At 38.4% G+C, this 23,241-nt stretch overlaps 1 protein-coding gene across 5 annotated transcripts in view; it reads left to right on the top strand.

Annotated features, from left to right (window-relative positions):
- The window catches only part of LOC124164204 (E3 ubiquitin-protein ligase RNF19B-like), a 324,394-nt gene that overhangs the window by 175,808 nt on the left and 125,345 nt on the right, over positions 1-23,241 (top strand). The window lies entirely within an intron of this gene.

The raw sequence follows: 23,241 nt of genomic DNA, 5'->3' as shown, positions 1-23,241 counted from the left end.
AAGAGGTCGCGGATTCGTGTTCCGCCTGAGTAGGTTGCCCCTATCCGAGGCATCGATGTTCGTACGTGCATTTGATTGTAGCGTTAAAATCCCTGATGCGGTGTTTTCGGTGGTTCGGGAATAAATAAATGTGACAGAAAAAGTTGAATTAAAGTGACTCTTTTTTGCAATGTTTTAATAGCTTTTAATTTCCACTTAGTACGCTTAAAAATTGTCTCTTTTGATCCATCCATAGATAATTTTCCTACGGTACATGCGTTCGAGATAAAATCTCTATTGACGACGGCACGGGTCTGTTCCGCTATTTTCTGTGGAATTATGAACACAAGTACTACTTTGAAGTACAATGCAAATACTCTCTTTTAGAAAAGCTACATTACCTGCCAAAGTAGACAGAGAAATTAGTTGAACCATGCAATGTTTATATCAGCTTAAGGTGAAAGAGTGTGCGTATTAAAGAAAAATATATTTTACTTTATGAAATAAAATAAAATCCATGCATACTATTGTTCCGGCGAGACCAGCTACTCGTTCTCTGCAATTCCCAAATGCGAGTATTCCTGATAATCCGATGAAAGAATTACATCTTTCGTTCTGTTTTCCATTTATTTTGCCATATTTATTATATTTATTTCCATTTATTCCAAAAGTATTCGATTTTTCGGTATTCATTAAAAAAATAATTTGACCCTGAGATGACAATTAAATTGTAACATATACATTTTTATTAAAATTGTAAATACTCGGGTATTATTAAATTGTTCGGATTCAAACAAAGAAATTTATGCACGACAAACGTTTCTACTGTCTTCATTTCGTGATCTTAATTTACCTCAATATGACTTCCCATCAATTTATTATCCTATCATAGTGGTATTCTTTCACTAAGGAACTGCTTGATTTTTATGTTTCTCGCTCTGTCATTTTTGGAGAGCGAGGGACTTTCCTGTTCCTGTATACCTGGGCGTTTTTTGGAAATATCGGAAAATATTATGATATTTAAATACAGCAAAACTCGCCCATAACGATCACGCATATAACGAAATCCCCCCTTTAACTAGGTGAGTTCGCGGTCCCTTGGGTTTTCCTATGATCGCCAATGTTAATTCCCCTGCATGTAATTCGGATGATGCGATATCCCCACTTTAAGGAGCTATTATTTGGTCCATTTGGGATTTAATTCCTCATTTATTAATAAATTACAGCCGTTACTTAACCGTTCCTTATCTTATCATCAGTTTTTCGTACGTGTGGCCATCACCATGTAGTTGTATGTTCATGTAAAAATCCTTCCCTTCACAGCCGTTTAATGGAAAGGGTAGGACGTTTGTTAAATGTTACATATATGTTGCTTAAGTAAACGTGTACGGAATATTAGCCGGCAATCCTGTGATGTGTAGTGCAAAATCCTCCATTATGGATATAAAGATATCCCGTAGCAAAATAGAACGATTGTCCCCTCTACTTCGTTAAACATGAGTGTTACTCTATATTGGTAATCGGTGTTGAGCTTTAAACATTAGTGATTTATATTTAGCCTAATGGTGACATTTGTAAATAATCGTATTCCGATGTTGAATTTTCAGTATCTCTCAAGTCTACCCGTATCCAGTGATTGTGAGTGTGTCTCTTCCCCCACTGCCATCTCAAGGTCGCTGCGAGAGTTATGAAAAGGGAAAGATGGAATGGTTGTCGAGAGAGAGTGGGGTTAGTGGGTCAGCTGAGGGAATATATGCCGTGTCTTCGTCTGATCTGTTGGGGGGGAGGAGGGAGCTTGCGTGGGCTTCCCCAGCCTCTCTGCCTTGAAGAAAAACGGAAGAAAGAGTTGGAGGAGAGGCTTTGAGGGCACTTTCTGGGCGGTCCGCGACAGTGGTCGCCCTTGGCCCATCGGAACGCCACTTTCCTCCCCCGTCTTGCCAATTGTGAACTCAATCTTTCTTATTGGCTAGCGCCGAACGTAATTGGAGTGGGTTGCCGAATATTTGCCCCGAATAGCTAGCTTGTTAGTATCAAAAATTAAAAATTATCACAGGAAAACAAATTTTGGCAATATTGCAGCGAGTTTCTTATTCCATCTCGAAAACAGTTTCATCTCAACCATTTCTAGTATGAGGTCATTCACTGAGTCCCGAAATCGCAATTCATTAAAATAATTCGTAAAAGCCGTTTTATACGGGGCACGTCATTGCGCTGCTTAGAACTGCTTGGATTTCTCATTATGACTTGCAATCGCACGAATGCACGAACGAAATTAGAACAGGGGCCATTTTGCCATCTCACCTCCCTGCATTCCCGCATGCGTTCCAGCGATTCACCGCTTTACACGACGCAATTTTGACTTCTTTTGCTTTCGTACACACGCCAGATTGTGCAATTACGTGCCTCGCGTAAAACGGCCTCGAAGTGGAAGGGAAAGATAATTAATGGGAAAATAAATCTTCCCTATTAAACCATAATTTCATTAGCTATTTTTTCATTATTCATTTGCCCCGAAAGCAGCGAAAATGTGGCCTTTTACGACGGTTTTGTGGCCTTTCAGAGTACTAAAACGCGAAAGTGTTTCACTCTTCATGTGTTCGTGACATCATTTGAGTTTTAGTTCATGCACACGTTCATGAAGAGCCTTTCTATGGGGGAAGGAATCGCTTGCTGGAGAGGGAAAAACTGAGAAACAAGTGGTACCGATGAGTGGAGTAGCTGACAATGAGAAGCGTGGCCGGCTCGTCAGGAGCGCGTGACGTCATCAACGTATCTGCGAAAGGGTTAAGGGATGATTTTTCGCCTCGAATTGTTTGAGAAGTTGGTGGCAAATTTTAAAATGGATAATTGCGGATCTCCTTATTTTAAAATTATGTATTACTATAAGACTAATTGGTAAAGAACCTATGTGAATGCTTTCTTTTATGCTCTTTCGTGTCAAACGTAATCGGAGTGGCTGCCGATTCTTTGCTCCGGATAGCAAAGATAGCTCTATTTACGAAAATTGCGTAAATACATTGGAAAATAACTATTGTAAAAAAATTAGGTCGGAAATTATTTCTGTGCAATTAAATCGTAATTTTTAATAATAATAAAAAATGCAGTCAGTTCCTACCTTCGCATCAAGTACTTTCTGTGCAGCTTGTCTTTTTGAGGCCATTCTCCTATAGATAATCTGTTATTTGCTTGTTTGGCAATGGAACTTGTTGACTGTATGAATACCATTTTAATTATTTTGAGTATAAATATAGTGATTCTATGCGAGTTATGCATTAATTGTTTAATTTCAACATTTATATTCTTTCGTGTTTACGTAGCTGTATGTTGCGTTTATTCTGGAATGAACATAAATGATTTCGTTGCCTAGAAAGTTCACTTCAAGGGTGCCAATTCTTTATTTAACGCCGAAAACAGTCGATCACAGCTATCGGATTTGAATCAACATTAGTATTTTAGTGCATTAATTCGAGATATATTTTAGTTTATTTTTATGCCCTCCAATTCATTTAAAGTTGCTGTAAGTTAGCTCGTTGCTTATCTAATGAGATATGTATCTACCAAGGCTGATATTGATATGGTGCATGCCCTTAAATGTGTCAAAACAGAGGTATGTATGACAGGTAAGGATAGAGTTCACCACGCACCAAGCCACTTTCGCACGAACAGAGTAAGGGGACCGATTCCTTTCTGTGGGCCGCTCGCAATTCTTGTTCAAAGTTATGGCATCCATGAATCTCGTGAGGAATTTAGTAGGCGGTGCTCAAAGGCTTATCCCGGATCTTTCACCGTTTCCCTCCGGTCCTCAGCCCTGTTTTGTGCTCAATAACTCACCACGCCCATTGAGTGACTAGCTCACAGAAACACTCAAGGGTAGGTGTGGTGGAAAAGGTCTTGAAGCAATTAAGTATTAGAATCGGCCGGCGTTCGAGTGCGCTATCGTGAATATAGGCTGAGTGCGTTCTTCAGAGGAGCGTGATGACCCCGCGGGTTGTGCTCAGGGTCGGATTCAACATGAAATCCGGGGGGGGGGGGGTCGTGACCTGGGTCTGAGGAGTATGGAATACCACCCGGGAGAGTCCACTCTCCGTGTAATTTTTTTATTGGGAGTGCTACGCTCTACGATAAATACAACTCAAACTTCTCTCACGTTCGGGACGTGTTGCCATTCATTTGCTTATACACTCCCTTTATCTTTTACAAGGATACAAAAACTTTTGAACTAATACAATTTTTGAAAACTTTTATAAAATTTCATTACCCGTGTAAACCCCCTTAATCTTTGCCTTTGATATCGAATGGAAATAGGAAAGGCACGTGCTGAAAGAATTTGTTTTGAATTGTAGAATTACATTTCGAATGGGAATTGCTCTACGAAATGATATTTTCGTGAATTTTATGCATTGGAATTCCCAGCTTTAATACCGCGATTTATCTTTTGACATCGAAGGGGATACTATTTTGGTTAGGAATACTTTTTTTAAGCGGCATGTGATGGAGGCATTTGTTTTGAATTGTATGGCCACTTATGTTAGGGGAATCCCCTGAAACGAAACGAATTTAATGCGAGCCCGACGGATTGCTGAATTATACTCCATTTCCCCTCCGCACTCGTACTATTTAACCTCTCGGGCCGTTACTCATTTCTCTGTCCTCGGCGGACGGACCCGCGGTCCAGGTGCAGCTTAATTACCTCCACCGTTCCCCTGCTCGCTTGTCGGGCTGGGAAATCCGCGGTGTGGGACGTGCGAATCAGCGCGCTGTGTGGTGACCCCGCGGGGCTGGGCGGTGTTGACGATGTCCCACCGAATCCTTGACCCAGAAGATGCTAATCCTATCGCTTTTGACACCCCCAGGGAGTACCGTTTTTAATGTGCATGCGACGGCTCAAATTCACGCATCACTGGGAGGACTCGCATCATATTCATGAGTCGTGTTCATTGGAATCATACGCATGTGTCGCCTCGGAAAAGATATTTCCTCTGCTTTATGTAAATGTTCATGCCGTGATATGTGTGAAATTCATCATATAAAAACGGAAATTGTTTCATCTTTTGAATTTTGTGTGCGTGACATGTTATGTTCTCATATACTCTTACAGGCTCATATTCACGCATCATTGCGAGAACTCGCAGCATACTTATTCATGAGTTGTGTTCATTTAGATTCATATGCATGGTTCTCTACGGGAAAAAGTTTATCTCTGGCTTTAGTTAAATTTTCATGCTGTGACACGTGTGAAATTCATTATATAAAAACGAAAAGGGACATTATTTAATCTTTTTAAGTTTTTGTGTTTGTGACATGTTATGCATGGGTATGTTGGTTTGATTGCTTTCAGTTTTCCGCTGTATCATCAATTATGAAATATTCATGTAGATATTGCATATTTTTCAAAAATAATAATGGCAGATTTGTATTACGTACAACATCACTTTTGTACATAAATATGCATTTAGTTTATCGCGTGTAATTTGCTGTCCTAAATCCTATCCTGTGGTGGGAAAATTTGCTTATGATGGAAAATTGTATATTTATCTACATTTTGAACTCTTCCAATTTTTCAATTCTATTTTCTTCCCCGTGTTTTTGTGTACTCTGCGTAATTTGCTCCGTTGTTCTATCCAGAGTTCTAATTAAAGAAATCGATGTTAATGGCGGTACGGTACCACTTATTCACTAAGTGATTCAATCCGAATTTTGGTTTGGATGAGAGTGGATAGAGCTTGCCATAGACTAAGCTACAGGCGTGTGAATTGCGTCTGCCCGGCTCCTTTCCCGGTTCCGCATCTCACCGTGAGGATTTTTAATCGTAGATATCCAAAAGTCTCACCCGGATTTGAACCCTCGACCATTCTAAGCATGAACTCAAATGTATGCTCTTTAACTTGAACTTTAATTTTCTGCTCATACGATCAAGATGGATACGGAAAAATAAAACATCAAGTGATTCCTGATAGGTCATTTATTGGCTTATTCCAACGATAACGTTTGGTTTTGCATATTATGATCGAAGAATTCAAGTTGAAGAATACAATAAAAATTACTCGGGAAGAAGAAGAAGCACCAACATTTTAATAATTGTTTTAGGTATTTCCTTGGTGGCCTTTTCCATTCCTCAATTTTGTTGAAGTTAAGGGAATAAAAGTTGGCTTCAACTTTAGGATACTGCGTAGCCACTTTTAACCTTATTTTTTTTAATTAAATCTGAGGAACCAGCGCGAGAAGGTATAAGGACACTATTGGAGGATTTGATTGGGCCCTAATTCGAAATTCTATGGGGAAAACCTGTTCCATTCTCGAACCTTAATGAATAATGTCGTTGTTTCTTACTTCACTGTCTAATACTTGTTGGTATGAATTTATTAATATGTATGGTATTACGTGTAGCTTTGGAGACCTTGATACTTAAGTTTTTATTTAACCGGCGAATTAAAACTATAATAAATATGACAAGTTTAATAATTTTTTAAAAACTCAGGTTTTTAAAAATTTATTAAACTTGTCGGACAAGCAAAAGTATTCCAAATTATATATCTTAGATTATGTGTTATTCAGTATCTTATTTCTTTGCATGGGTGTTCAAAGACCGCGTAGGCGGTACTCTGTATCTGTTCCCTCATAATGGTTTTCAAGTGAGGAATTTTGGTGCTACTAAATATTTCAAATTTTGTGAGAAGTGGACTCTTAGCATTTCACACAAAATATGATTGATTAGGGAATATCAGGTGATCTTATCCATATGGCCTTCGTCTGCAAGATAGATGGACGGAAGTATCGAGAAGCTGTCTCTTATAACAGGTCTATCGTGATCATCATCAGCGATCCTTAATTTAGCCCGTTGACCTTTGACGTCATTAGTTTTTATATCCGATCGATGAGTTTCCGTTAAAAGCTCGCTATTCTTGGATCGTTATATTTTATTTTTAGTTAGTGTTATCGTGTTAATGAGAGCATTCATTGACCAAACGTATTTTCACAGCGTAACCCTATAACTAAGGTTTATCGTAAAAATATCGTAGATCTCGTTGCAGCACTAATGAAAAATTTATGCTTGTCTTTCGCGTTCTTAATGGGACCATTCGTTCGACCCATTAATGTATTTTAGAATCAATTTGTTATGAAAAATGCGTGAGACTATTAATCATGGAGCGTATTTTGATTCATTTACCATGTGGAATTAATAAGTAAATTGAGAAGTCTGGCGACTGATTTTCCAAGACACTTTTTATTGAAATTTTAGACGTTTTATTTTTGTGCAAGATAAAACATGAAATCAGTCGTTGACGTTAAGATTTTCTTGTCGTAACTCAACGTATCCAAAAGTGGGAGGGGAGATGATGTGGGGCATTATAACATATGAGGATGCGATAGTAAAAAGGTCATTGTATTCAAGTAGACGTATACCATAAATTTATGATATTTCATTTTTAAGAAATTCGATATCAAAATCACTCTTGGAACAAATCTAGTTCACCCGTATACAGCCCTTTCCGGCAGTTATTGTGCAAAAATCATTGGGCATCGAAATTTCTCCATCCCTGATGGGATTACTGCCAGGTAACTGGCAGTGGGAAGTCATTATTGTGTCAGCAGTAGGATCCCCAGAGTGAAGCTATCCACAAAGTGGGTCCTCTGCCTTTGCATCTGTGTACCATGACCTTTACCGTGGGAATTTTGTCACTGAGTAAGTGGTGGGAGTTACCCGAGTCCTCGTTATGAAACTGCTTATGTGCCACGAGGTTTTTGGGACGCTCTGCGGGAAAAACGGACCGCCAATCATATGAAAGCGGCTTAATTTTCCCTCGGTAAAATAAATGCTGAGACACTCTATTATGTGCGGGTTGATTTCCACACCCATTCCAGATAAATTTAATTATTCCAGTTGAAATCATAATCCCTGGGATCTGCGAGAATAACGTCAGTTTAGGAATTATCTCAATGATTCGTTGTTTTCGTGTGGGTGTATGGAGGAGGTTTTAATAGATTTTTTTTTATTTTACCCTAAAAAACCTTACCCGGATCGTATTCTTCTCGTTATGTAGCGTACGTGCTCCATCTCGTTCACACAGCACAAATGCATTGGTAACAGTATCACCTAGTGTAATGAAACCAGAATGTGTGCCTGTGAGCAAACGTTCAAATAATTTTTTTAATTGCTAGTTTAAATTGGGGTCATTAAGGTAAAGTTCAGAGGAAGTCATAAAGTATATTTATGGGTATAATTATTTTTCTCATCGTCGATATAATGGTGTGGTTACGATTCACGTGCAGCTTTTAGCAAATGCTTGCGGAGTGAATGATTATATTTTACCGTATCGTAAAAATATATATTTAAAGAATTTCACCTTACACTGTAGAAATACTTGTGTCGTGAATATAATGACAGAAAAATTGCGTCGAAATTTTGTGCAACGGTCTGTATTTAGGTGGCGTTGGACCTGCTCAATATAAAATTCAAATTTCGTGGAACAGATATTTAGGATAGCGTAACACCCACATCTACATCTACACATTACCCCTCAAGCCGCCTAAAAGGCGTGTGGCAGGGAGTGTTAGGACACCAGCCATTGCACCTGCACACCATTTAATTCAGCTCAATTAGCTTTCATTATATTTATGAAATTTTTGTTTTGTATTTCTTACGGAATACTCCACAGAATTGTCGGCTGGGAACTTTATTTTTTAATCTAATTTAGAAGAAAAATATTTGATTATTGGTAGCTTGCACCAGCGAAATATCTGTGGATGTGATAGTGTAATATTTTCTTAGACGATGATGTGTGTAAAATAGGCCATGTAAGTGTAATATCACCCCCATGACAACAATTTTGGGAGTCTTATATGTATTTGTACGGGTGACGTAATTCTGTCCACACTGGATAGTGCTCCACTTGTTACGTGCCGTAAGCCGCGTCTCGATATCCCCAAGGGTGGCCAGCGAGACAGGAAACCCCGTGACGTCACTCTCCCCGTTATCTGGGTAATTTGGCTGGTTACGCGGGGTGTTTCACGGATTTGCGATTGGAGGCTCAAGGGACTCGGGAAATGACTCCATTACGAGGAGAAATGGCTCGGTAAGACTTACGCAGTGCAGGCCATGATTTGCCTTTCACGCTTTCGTTGACTGACGAATGGTTTATGCATACTCCAGAGACCATAGTGATATTGTGTCATCAAATCTAATAAGGAGGAAGTGAGCGACATCCTAGTTGACATAAATCTAAATCTCTTAATACAAATATTTTCTTACCACCCGGCCGAATGGTCGACTTGTGACAATATTTTTTATAATTCAAATGTAAATTATAATAACAATATTATGGCAGGAAGTTGTATTAAGATTGACCGTTTATCGGTGTGAGACCATTCAGAAATGCGATTATAAATGAATTGATAATGTATATTTTTGCTAAACATTTAATTTTCCATATTTCACATAGCATGAAAAACTCTAGGGCGATAGTGTAAAAATGGATCAGTTCTTCACACTTCATCGTCATCAATTAGCAATCTGAAGGTTGGCTTGGCGCTGTTTTTCTCTCAATTCGTCTATCAGCTTATATTTTAACACTTAGTACATAAATATTCCGTTTTACATCTTAAATTGCCAGTTCCATAAATCTCTTTTTGCCCTCCTTATATTATCCTTCCATTCCAGTGGCGTAACTATGGGTGGAGATAAGGGGATAGATCCCGCCCAAAGCCTTGGATCAATAAAAAATATTTAAAACTTATTTTTAGTTTTGGCATATTATAAATTTTAACCTAACTTTTCAATAAAACCCAAATTTTAAGTTTTAAAATGATGCAAAATGTGTTTCCAGGCATATCATTTTTCAAAACAATTCTCGGTTGCCGGGAGGAAGGGTCGCTCCCCAGGTCCTCTCATCCCCCCAAAGGATATTCCTAGTTACGCCGCTGTTCTTCGCGCCCTTCCACTTTTCCTTCAATAATTATTTTCATCGGACCATCGTGTCTCTTGACGTAGTCGATGACGTTATCCCATCTTCTTCTTAAGGAGTTCAGGAAACCTATCTTCTCTCCCACTTTTTGTAGGACATCCTCATTCTCTACCGCTTCTTGAAATGCAGATTGATGTTGTGACTCCTTCAACTCATCTGGTTGCCATTTTTTCATCTATATGATGTATTGATTCTTATGGGAAAATAGATTTTATATTGTAGTGTGATGAAGACTGAGTTTTCACAGAAATTGATTACTGAGGTCAAATAGGCAGTGATTGTTGTGATAAGGGTTTTATTGTTTTCTCCCCTCAACGCGAGTCCTCATGAATTGATCACCATTAAAAGCTATTAATTTCGTTATCTTGCGGTCTCTTGGGAAAAATAACTCTCATTAGTTTCACTCTGCAATATATCGGTAGATTTTGATGTTCTATTCAGTTTCAGTGTAATTTTCTCTTTGCCTGCAGTTTCCCCGTCATAAAAAATACGTTGAATCGCCAGTTATAATCGATACTGAACGTTCATTACCAGAATTTTCATTGTGGAAAATAAAATCTCTGAATAAAAGAAAGTAATATTTTTTCTCTGCACGATAATAGTGATACTAGTTTTAGTACCCGTCTTCATGGGTTCATTTTACATTGCTCAAATGTGTGCAATGCCCAATTGAAGGCACTAACTGCTTATTCATGACCTTAAAATCACTTCGGAAAATTAGAACTACTACTCCGCATTAAAACTGTAGTACTTGATATTCTACCCTGTTTCAGTATGTGCACCCTTTCCTTTATAAGTTCATTTTACATCGTTTAAGTGCGTGTGATTGCCAGTTAAAGCGCTGAACATTCACTGACATTCACTATCGTAAAGATTGTTAGTAAAAGTTACCTCGAAATTTTCTCAGTATGCCATCAGAGATATTGATGACCGCTTTGAGGTTTCAAAAAAAAAGGTGGGAGGTACGTGGAGGTCATCATATCTACCCTTGTAGATCAGTGGGAAATCCCTGGGTGCCTGTTAGAGGCGAGTGATTTCCCTGGTCCCCCTCGAAATGGTCGCAGTAAATCACTTGTTCGCTCTCTCCAGGGGTCGCCATGGTAACCAGCCTGATTCTGCTCGCACTCTCCCCTCCAGAACCAATGCACATATCGCCATAAACTCCCCACCTCCTACCCTCCTCCTCGTGACGCGCTGTTTTTCCTGGAATCGTCGCCTACTTTCGGGAGGAAGTAATGCCAATGAGTCAGCGATACTTTTGAATTATGTGAGCCCTAATGGGTGGGAGAAATGGTCAAATACCTAAGAGGTCGGGTATTCATGATTGGTTACCTATCCATGGCCTGGGTAAATTACCGAATATAATGTAATTATTTGTGATTTTATGTACTTTCATAGTCGGCAGAATTATTTGAAAATGTTTGTCTGATTTGCTATGGAGGTAAATTATCTAAAAAAAGAAATGTGTGAATATTAAATGGTTACTTGATAAGAGAATCGAGCGAAGAGCTAGTTCAAAATAATCTCAGGACCGGTGAACGTTGATGTAGAGGTGTTACCTGTATTGATCACGTAAGACTTTAAACAGTCCATAATAGTCTTCAAAAGAAATTTTTCCTGTTTTTTATTATTAAAAAATCATTCGAGATATCCGCTCCTCTGAATACCCGTAATTAAGCTCTCTGCATGTATTTGTTCCTCTTTGTTAATTATCTGAGTTAATCTCACAGGTTATTAATAACGTGAAAGTAGGTCATTATGTGCTGCTGATGAATTTGGGGTATTTATTCGGGTGAATATCCGGGGATTTCGTCCATAGTTTTAAATGAAAGGGTATTTTACTCCTCTGCACAGCGATGATACGAAGTTATCTCCGTGTTCAGGAAAAGAATGAGAAGAACTCGAATGGCTGCACTCATCTCCGATGATAGGAGGTAATAGGATGTGAGGCGCGGTGAAATCGAGGCCCTTAGCTTCAGTCCCGTCCAGTTCTAAGCTATAGGATGGCCATTAGAGGAGGCGACCGTCTGATGAGGTCATTTACGCTTTTGGGGATAGTTGGGTGAATTTGTCAGGGTGTGATCATTTGGGGAAAGCTGTGGGAGGGGAGATGATCCGGCAACGGCATTCACTGCTGCTGGCGCCATGGGCTTTAACGATTACATTGCATGGAGGGATGCAATATAGCAACCCCGAGATTGTTGTACTGCATCCCTGTATCCCTTATCTCATGTCAGAATTTTCTCCTCCCTGTGGTTCTTCGTCTCCATATACTCATTCACTTGCCCCAGATACGTATATCATGGTCTTCCTCTTGGGCTCTGTCGTCTTAATTCATCAAAAATAGCCATGCTTTGTGGACAACAACTTGAATTAACTTGACCTTTGAATGTGGATACTCTAGAGTAGCTTTGATTGGTTTATAACCACTTAAAATGGCTTAAATCAACGTACGAATTTTTCTTGAAATTAGCGATTAAGAAGGGAGATATTTTTCTCTATCGAAAAAAACTATAATCGTGCTGTGATTGAAGGATTATGTCATTGATTAGTTTGGTTTATCGTAATACAGCGATAGAATTAATTTTCTGTCCACTACTTACAGTTTATTTGCTTTCTTTCTTTATTTTTCCTCTTAATATTTTGACGTTCGAAATTTCTGAAACTTATGTATTCTCTATTTTTCGTCAAAATCAACAACAACCCATTATTGTTTTTTCCATGGCAACTTTTTTACTCAAAATATCGAGGCTTTTCTATTTCATTTACAACATACGTACACATACGTCAGGTTCATAGTAAGTCAAATTACGCCAAGTTGAGTCGTCATGAAAGAGGCTAAAGATTAATTTGTCGCAGTTCTCTCCTCGCACTTTGTTCATGCGTACTTAGTTCTTTTCCTCCATATCCTTCTCTGTTTCTTATTTTATCCGAGCCCTTCTTTTGCCGTTCTTGCCAGCCCTTTGGATATTGCCCCTCGACGATTGTCTTCGCCGAATCCATAATGGGGCTGATTAAGTTCATCTGTCTTATCGTTAAGGTGTTCGTGAACTTCCATGTTCGACTCCTCTTCTTATCACTTGCTCATTACTCACTCGATCGATCGACTTGATTTTCCTCATTATTCCGTGACACCACAAACGAACATTACAGTAGAGGATTCTCAAGTCGGCCTCTAAATTTTGTTGTCGCCCACCGCCCATTTAAATGGGTTTACAGTAGTCGCCACTCGAGTCGCTGACGGACAAATTGATCCGAGTTTCACGGGGAAATAAGGTATAATTAGGGGTGTCGACCAAAATTTACATTCATTATGATCTCACTTATGAAACTCATAACTCTTCAAAGCAATTTCTCGCAATTACAAGCATTATACTGCAAAATATTGGAATAAATTCGATCGCATTGCACTCATCCCCGGGCCTCAGACATTTTTGAAAGTGGATTAAAATGCGACCGAAGTGGCAACAGAAAACAGCCTTCTATGGGATGGAATTGGGCCTCCTCTGTGCAGTCCCCTTGACACCACATTTCATGTGCTTCCGCCCACGATTTCTCTGCTGTTTTTCTAGCGGTCATTCTTCCAGTTTTCCCTCTGTTTCGCTTTGTACGTAATTTCTGTGCCTCATGACATGGCCCTCTGAGTAAATTTTTACTTTGAATAATTATATACTCTCAAAGTGTTTGCATAATTTGCAACAGATATTTCTATCATTGAAACCCCAATTCCATGACATTGTGAGAAATGGAAAAAGTTAGAAAATGAAGTACTTACACATGGATTTTATTTCTCTCCGGATACTTCTCCCTCGTGGTTATTAGTTTTCGTGATTATAAAATTTCCATACGATCTAAACGCAAACGTTACCACCGTAGTCATCCATTCAGACCCATCGTGTTATCTCGGTTTCATTTGATCCTTGGTCCTTTGCGCAGTAGCCAAATATCTCACGCGTATTCAGGGTTATCATAAAAGAATGGTGCTGTTTTGAAAATGGTTTCAATGAAAACAGATTTACTTTCAGTTTATGTTATTTTTAGAATTTATCGCCTCAGTCAGTTCGTGAATCTCTTCATATTCCGGGTTTTTCACCGCGTTGATTGTCAGAGGCTTGACGACCATGGCGGCGAAGACCCGGAAGATGGAGACATCCACGAATCCAGAACACAACGGAAAACTACGAGCCAACATCTCAAACAGTTTTTTAAATATAATTAATCAATTAAATAATCTGCACCCTTAGTCGCTCAACAGCAGAGAAACCCAGCGTCGACATTAGCCTTCTCCTAGCGAAAGGCGCCAAGGGTATCACGCCTTAGCGTACCATCTGACGGACGGTGCTGCACTTCAAGTGCCCTCCTCAAGGTACTTAAGCAGGGATCGGGCAGCCTCTGAAATATTCATAATTTGTACGTTTTCAATTTTTCAAAAAGCGACATACAAGTAAAAAGTAAGAATCCCTAGCCCTAAAAGAAAATCGCAATCATTTTATGAATTCAGGTTTGAATATAAAAAATCACTTTTCGGTCGAGTTACTAAATGGTAAGTTAAAAAAAATTGTTGTAGTTACCTATCGCTCATAAAAGTTAGTGACGTCATCGGATTTATAGCAGTTGGATCTTACATCCCACAGTGCATTTTCCGTACCAAATTTGCTATTTGGAAATCTGGTGAGGCTATCGTCGCGCTGAGGCAATCAGAACTATACCGAAGTGGCGTGGAATTAAAAAACTTTACGTGCCTTTCTTTGAAAGGGCTTCGATGGTTCGCTATCAAAATTTCAGAAATAAGGAGCGAGTGGAAAGGCAGAACTTTTCGTGTTATGTTATCAATCTAACTCCATCAGATTGAACGATAAAACTTAAAAGACAAACGAACCAAAAAGTATTTCAATTTTGTCCAGAAGCTAATATATGCCCAACCCTGCTTCAGCATACCGGGTTTTTCAAATTGAGTAAAGGGTAGCGGGGTTTTAACGATTAATAACATTCATTTCACTAAACTTCTGTGCACCCATACGAACTGGTGCCAACAAACGAAACTGTTTGAGTTGCTCTTTCATTTGATGAGTTATGTATGGATGTACGTGAAAAGGCCGTTTAACACGTGGAACGTAATTTCACAATCTGACGTGTGTACAAAGGCGCAGTCAAAATTTTGTCATACAAAGCGGTGAATCGCTGGAACGCATGCAAGAATAAATGGACGTTAGCTGACAAAAAAGCCCATGTTCTAATTTCGTCGTGCATTCGCGCAATTGTACGCTATAATGAGAAATTAATGCATTTCTAACCTGCGCAATGACGTGTCCCGTGTAAAACAGCCGTAATAATTATTATAAACGGTTAAGCCGTAAAACCCCGCCATTCGTTTTGAAAAATCTAGTATTTTTCTATGTGCGCACCAAGGAGGAAGGCAGTGCAAGATGTAATTCCAAAAGAAAATCTTGCAGTGAACTAGCTCATCCTAGGTGAGTTACCCTCGATGACCTCAGCTAAGCAGGTTGTTTATAAGGGTGGATGTGGTTCTCGAATTGTTCACAGATAAAATGAGAATCGCTAGCCCTTAAGGCCGTTTTGCACAGGGCACGGAATTGCGCAGGTTAGAGCTGCATTAATTTCTAAATTGGCGTGGAATTGCGCGAATGCATGAACGAAATTAAAACGGGCTATTTTGCCATCTCACGTCCATGCATTCTCGCATGTGTTGTAGCGAATTCACCGCTTTGCACGACGCAATTTTGACTGCGCCTTCGTACACACGTCAGATTGTGCTATTACGTGCCCCGTGTAAAACGGCCTTCATGGAGGCGTTCATTGTGAGCGCAGTGAGGAATAACGGTGATGATAACCGAACCTCTTATCTGGATCTCAGTTTCCTTGTTTATAGTCAGCTTGACTGCTATCGATTCTCCAGCAAAACGTTCCACGAACGCAATGTTTCTTGCTAGCGAATCGAAAAAAAAAACTTTTATTAAGGTCCTCCACCGTTCTTACGGTGTAATCGACATATCGTTTGCGCAGCGACGGAATTTCTCGACACGACCGCGCGTATCCTTTTTTCTCGTAGTTTACAGCATTTTGCATCAGTCGAGATGTTCTCAGTAACACTTTGTGAGGTGATACGAAAGCATGGCTGTTTTTTTCTTGAGTTTCTCACTTCTCATTAGTTATGTGGGCCAACGATTTTGTAACTCACGCTCCGTGCTCGCCATGCGATGCAGAAAAAGGAATCAACGATATCCGTTGAGTAAATACTGCTAGGCGTAAGATATTTAGGTTAAGGTCGTTAAGGACCGCGTAAAAACAGCCTCGTTTGGATGCCTGCGAGCGATATCGTGATATTGCACACTGGGTGCCTACTCTCGTTAGTTTTAGAGCAAAAATTGAGAGCCAATGCATGTTTACTCTTTACCTCCAGGTGCGTTACTAGAATGGAGTGGTGATACCAGTACCCTGTAAACCATAATGGTTGCCACAACGTTGCAGCAACGTCTCACGGCAACCAACTGGGAGTTCCATGCAACGTTGTGACAACGTCTTATTTACTGCCAAACGTCCTCCGTACTACGTTTTCACAACGTCTTCACAACATCTTTGCAACGTGACACGTAACATGATTGCAACCTGCCTGCAACCTTCTGTAAACCATATAGGTTGCCACAACGTTGCAGCTACGTCTCACGTCAACCAATTTACTGCCAAAATTTAATCCTTACTACATTTTCACAAATCTTCGCCACCAGAAGCGTAACGTGATGCAACCTTTAATAAATAATACTTTAAATTGTGTCGTTTCAAAGGAAATTTTTTTATTATTCCTTATTTACAATTTGTTTTCCTTTCCTCCACCCTCTGATGCCTTGACTCAGCGTGCCTGAACCAGGCAATTGCCTTCTCCTTTATGTGCTTATGGCCATATTCCTTTAATGTGGGCTTGCAACGGAAAGCATCTGAAATTAAATTTTAGTAAGGATTTTAGACACAAGTAGTTTTATTGAACAGTTCCCATTTTGAAATAATTTTATAAGCACAACATACCAATAATACAGGCACACTTTCTGGTGGCACAGAACTGGATTTTTTTAGTGTTCATTTTGGAATGGCCGAAAAATGAAAATCTCCGACCAAGGTTATTGGTAAATAGGTGGTATAACATGCCGAAAACACCCTCAGTAATGTTATTCCGACCTCGTCTGCATAACTCTACAGTCTGAAAATTCAGAGGAATTTTTACAACACAAAAAAACTCACAAATAGCTACTTATAAAAGCCCATCAAACAAATGACACTCAAAAGTTTTATTTTACCAGAGCTGCGTGGAATGGCTTTTTGAGGAGTTCCACCTCCAGGGCATCAAATTCTTCCATTGTATCCATGGGGAATTTCCAGGTCAATAATAAGTCGTTGTCACTTTCATCTGGCATCTGGCAGTTCGACTTAGCTCTTTTCAAAGCCCGAATTTCCTTTCAAATTTCCAGCTGCGTCTTCTCAATTCTCTTTAAATACTGAAGAAGGTCTTCAGAAATAACTATGGGACCAGAAGAAGTTTACATTACTAAAAAATATGTATAATGTACTTTTCATCTTATTATAAAGGTGAGAAGTAAATTGACTATAATATAATTAAGACAGTAGTTTTTATAGGGCCATTTTTAAATAGATGCACATAACCAATAAGATGTGATGGTCAGCTGATGAAATCAGCAGGATTAGTATTGCACTTGCCACCTAGGTCAGAGCCCACAAATTTGGACTTTCTATGAGGCAAGAGTTGGCAAATTACTTCATATGAAATGACAAACAAGGGTTTGAGACACGAGCTTGGCTGCATATACTTAGTCATTTTCTTGAGCGATTCTATTATCATTACTGTCATTACATGAGATCTTGAAATGACCTCGATAATTAAGGCGTAAGCAGTTAATTTTCCCACAAAATCCACCTGATAAATTTAAGGCTGGAGAGTGGTTTCTTTACTTTAGAGAAATAAAAGTTTAGTCCAAATGTTAATGAAATAAGCAAGCACAACAATAATTGAATGTCATTCAAAGAAAACAGAAATTATCTCATGATATTTTTTAGAACAGCCAATCTTGAAAATCATAGGAATGGTAATAAAAATAATCGAATGCTAGGGTTGTATTGAAAGGGAGAGTACTAACTTTGAATACAACCCAAGAGACTAGAGAGCATAATTCAATTCTGGGCGCTGGACAGCACAAAATAACAAAAGTAATGTCCTTGCAAGAATTTCAACAAAATGCAAGGATGGATTGCTGATAGCTCTCAAGGAAAATACCTAAGCTACTGACATATGTTGGTCTCATTGAAGTATTTAATTAATAGAAATTTGAAAACTTTACTTACAGCTTAGAGCCAAATGAATGTGTGTCTGTCCAAACTTTATGTTCCCTTTAAGGCCTTCCAATAAATAATATTTTGCAATATCATCTAAGAATGATGCTCTCAACCCACGCCTTGTTGCATCTGGTGGAGTAGAACCCCCAACTCTTTTCAAAAAATCAATCTGAAATAAAAATTATTATATTAGGGATAATTCATTGAACCAAAGGCTGTACACATCCACTATGACAATTTTACATGAAGAATACTGGGTGTCCCATTTATCTTGATCACCCGAAATAACTTTTCGTCCAGATGGAAATTCAAAAATGTGTCAAGCAAATGTTCATTAGCCGTCAGGGGGACATTAATTAGCATGATTGACTTCCTTGTAGCTTTATTATTTACAAAGATATGAACAGCGGTATGTCTTTTTAAAATGGCACCCTTTATTTTTTATTTGGCAGTTCATTTCCTCTCCTAAAGACTTATTCAAAAATGTAGCACAGTGGACCATTAACATAAACACAGTGTTATGAAAAATGTCTGACTCAATAGCACTTAGTGCAGGAAGGCGGGTATTGGAACTACTCCACCAGTCATTCATAAAAAATATAGGGTGTCATTTAAAAAAGACATACCACTCTTCAAATCTTTGTAGAAACAAAGATACAAGGAAGGCAGTCATGCTGATTAATGTCCCCCTGAGGGCTTATGAACATTTGCTTGACACATTTTTGAACTTCCATCTGAACAAAAAGTTATTTCGGGTGGTCAAGATAAATGGGATACCCTGCATAATTGGAATCAAGATCAAACAGTCTGCTTGCTTAGAAGAAAACAATATTAGGGAGCCAACGCATCTCAAAGTCTTTGATCACTCTATTGAAAAGTGCTTCAAGCAAACATAAAGGAAGATGAATCTAAACCATTTCCTATACTGGGCTGGGTATTAATAATATTACCACAGATAAACTGATATTCACTTTATCATTATGGCCCAATGGTTTTATCCCTGAGTAATGTGCACAAATAGACTGGCCTCCAACAAATCAAATCCCATTACTTATCCCCTCTTTAACAAAATCACAGTGACATCTTTAACTACAAAAAATTATCAAAAATGAGACACAAAATTGATTGAAATGTTTTCTTTTAATAACAATTACCTGATTGGAACTTTGATCCAAAACTTTTTACATCATCATGAAGATGTTTTTGACATGAAGCTACACTTAAACCCACTACACCTAAATGAAAAATAAACACTATAAAAAATGTAAATAACTTTAAATGACTCAATAAATAGTAAAGCCGAGAAGTTTTTCTTCATAATCCTCCCACACTACGGTGATGCAATGCGTCAAGCATTAAAATAAATTTAATTATGCATATGCAATGTTTTTCAATCCACAGAAGATGGATTGACTGAGCTGTCTCAGGAAGTGTGAGAAGGTTGAAAATATTAAGAATATGCTTCATTTAAAATAAAAAATGTTGCAATAAGCAACACTTCTACTTACCCAGATTCTGATGAAGGAAGCAAAAGTAGAACTTCAGCGGTTGATAAACTTTTGTTGGAGAAGTTTCGCAAACATAACACTACAAAATTACGTAATAACAGTAGATGATTGCCTAGGTGCTGGTGAAACAAGTAAAAGGAGAACTTAAGAGGCTGATATGCTTCGGCAGGATCAATTCCGCTCACGAAGAACACAACACAGTTCACGTAACATTATTAATGTGCACATGAATACGACAACGGCCATCAAACGGCCATGGCCGTTGGCATGTTGTTTTTCTCTCGATGGAAATCGACTATTGGTGGAATCGACCATCGATGGTATCCACAATCGATAGCTCGACATCGCGGGCGGGAGTCTAAATTGGTCTAAATCTTGGTAGGCGAAAAATTAAGTTTCGCCTTATGACTTGAGGAATAAATCCCACTGGGAAATATATCTTTTTTGTATCATCGCCTTAGTAGATTAAAAAGCACGAGTGAAATCACATTTCGAAGAACATTCTTCTTTATGAAACGAGGAAAACTTATCATGGCAGGATTTTTTTTACATCTTAAGGGAATTGATTGATTTTTTAATTAATCTGCATTTCGTAGCACCCCCGGTGGACGGCGTTCTTGGGTGTTCCGAAAAGAAATGATGAAACACACTGTAACAACTGTGACTCAGTTATTACATACACAAAAGCCTACTGTCAAAATATATACCGCGAATATCCCACAATGGTTCGCAATGTCTCTGGGACGAAATAGGAATATAAGGGATCAAAATAGGATATTCCAGGAATATCCTCTGCTGTGTGGGTACCTATTCTTTTAGCTCAATATTTTCATATTTTAATGAATGAGGGAAAATTGTTGTAAGGACGTTGCAAAGCAACCTGTCTGCAACGTTGCAAAGAGACCTAAGTAGCTCTGCAACCTCGTGCAACCTGTCTGCAACGTTGCCAGGACGTTGCAAAGAGACCTCAACAGCCCTGCAACCTCTGCAACCTCGTGCAACTTGACTGCAACGTTGCTGCAACTCATTGTGTTTACAGGGTAGTGTATCTAGGAATTGGCTTGTGAGGAAGGAGAGGGAGGGGAGCGATCATACCGGAGTATCTGAGGACTATTTTACTGGTGATTTTGTTAAGAAAAAACAAGTGGTTTATCATATTTTATTTTTTTAGTATTAAACCTTTCAACTTTAGTATGAAAGACCTTTTATTATAAACTGTAAGAGTAATGTATACATTTTATTTTTTAATTTTTTTTGAAGTCAACAGGGGTGTCATGGTGCCGGAACGCCATTAAGGCACTGGTTAACAAAAGACACAATAGTCAAATAACAATTTCTATCAATTTTTTTTCATCAAAATTTCTAATGTTCATATTCGTAGCAATAACAAATAAATTTAAATAATAACTGGTAATAAAAACAAACAGTTTCACCAATAAAAAAATTTAAGGGAAGTGCGTTCCGGCACTTCTAATTTTGCCATGACGTCACTGGGTGATGGTATGGTATCACTTGGGTGATACTGTCAAAGACGGCTATGATAGTCTGCACTGTGAAAAAAAGATCATACCTATAAAGGAGCACAGCAGTGTTATGCCGATGTAATTTTTATTGTTTATCAATAAATTTTTTCCCTTGAATGTGTGCTCATTAACACATTCCCTACCTCTTTGGCCAAACCCCACCTCTGCGATTTCCTTTCCTCCACCTCAGACCATGAGTTTTTGGGATTTTTTTTGTTTTTTGAAATTGATGTGTGTGTGACTATATATTCTCTGTCTTCCATTCAAATGCATCAAAAGACGACGTGCCACTTTGAAACCTAGGCCGTACTTTGATAAATTATTGTGGAATTACTAATATTTTTACTTTTCATTATATATATATAAATTTTGCTCATAAGATCTTGCATACTTCTGTATCATCCCCCTCCTCTGTTTAGTTTTAAAATTGATTTATGCAAAATAAACTATTTCTGAAAATTTCCAAATACTACATGGAATAAAATATGTCCCTAACATGAGGCTCCAGTTGTTTGTCATCAATATTAATAATGAGGTAGCTTAGTAAAAAAAAATGATCAGCAAAGTTTTTTATTTGGGACACCAATTGCTTGCATTATATAGGATGCCCTATCCTTCTTTAAGTGACTCTACTATATGTGGCAACCTAAGCATATGTTCCATTTCCACCAATTATTCTTAAGTTGATTCCAGTATTACTGCGATCATGCATTACTTTTAGGCAACTCAGTAACATATCAAACCTTTTTAATATTGATTGTCAAATTTGTGAAGTCAGCACATGATTTATTTTTACTGGTGTACCATTGGAACAATGCATTATTCCTCTCTCATTAACTTGTTGAAATTAATCATGCATATGGAAAATATGATTTATTTTTAGAGTGAGCTCACTGAAATAATCAATGTTTGAATACCAAACCATTAGAAAGTGGGCTACAAGAGTACATTGGTTGATGGATTATGGGGTTTCTTGAACATCTCGTCCACAATACCAATAATTCGTAAATAGAAAACTCGGATAATCTCACTCACACATGCATGAATACCAAGGAACATTATTTTAAGTAATTGATATGGTAAATGTGAGTCTTCTGATCCACAAACCCTGAATCCAAATCACAGTTTAGATTTCAAATCCGATGCCCAAAAGGAGTGATATTTGAGTATTGATAGCATTCAAGTATTATGTTACTAGGGAATCCCATCTCTATTTAAAAAAAATAGAATTTTGTAATAGGGTAGTTTCCTATTATTTTTTTATTGCCTAAATCGAAAGATTATTCTCACTCCTGGAGTACATATTTCACGCTTTTAGATTTTTAAATGACGATATCTATTTTTTGTGATTAAGTGAAAAGTGAAAATTTTCAAGCGCGCGAAAATGCGCCGGGTAAGTATGAATGCCAGGAAAACTCCCGTGTGACCTTGTTCTGGTTCCCCCTGCCGCAAGTGAGGTGATCTTGGGGCGAGGCTCTGAGCGCTGATACGATGTAGGATGCTAGCAGGTAGCAGAGTACCATGCTAGCTGGTAGCGCTTGGCTTAAATAAGGATTATTAATACCTTATCAAACGAGGAAAACTTTCCGACCTTAGCCAGTTTTAATAAGTGATTATTAAGACATGTTTCCCTGAGCTCTGTGCCTCATCCATGCATTGGTAACCTCAGACGATGTAAAACTCCTATCTACTCGTATAGAAACTAGGTGCCTCTGACGTCACATGGAGTGGCATTGCATGGGCGCCAATCTGGCCTTTTTCAAATGAGGATAAAATTGACCCTGGCCATTCGCCTAAACCAGTATTTCTAAAACCAAATAATTTGTATATTATGAATACACTAATGGTGGGTAACGAATCGCAATCAATGCCTTTCGTTTTCTTTGATGAAGGAAACTACCCTATTGT

This window comes from Ischnura elegans, chromosome 8 (assembly GCF_921293095.1).
Source record: "Ischnura elegans chromosome 8, ioIscEleg1.1, whole genome shotgun sequence".
Lineage (NCBI taxonomy): Eukaryota > Metazoa > Arthropoda > Insecta > Odonata > Coenagrionidae > Ischnura > Ischnura elegans.
The sequence above is the reverse complement of the archived record's forward strand: the minus strand, read 5'-3'. Positions and strand labels throughout refer to the sequence as shown.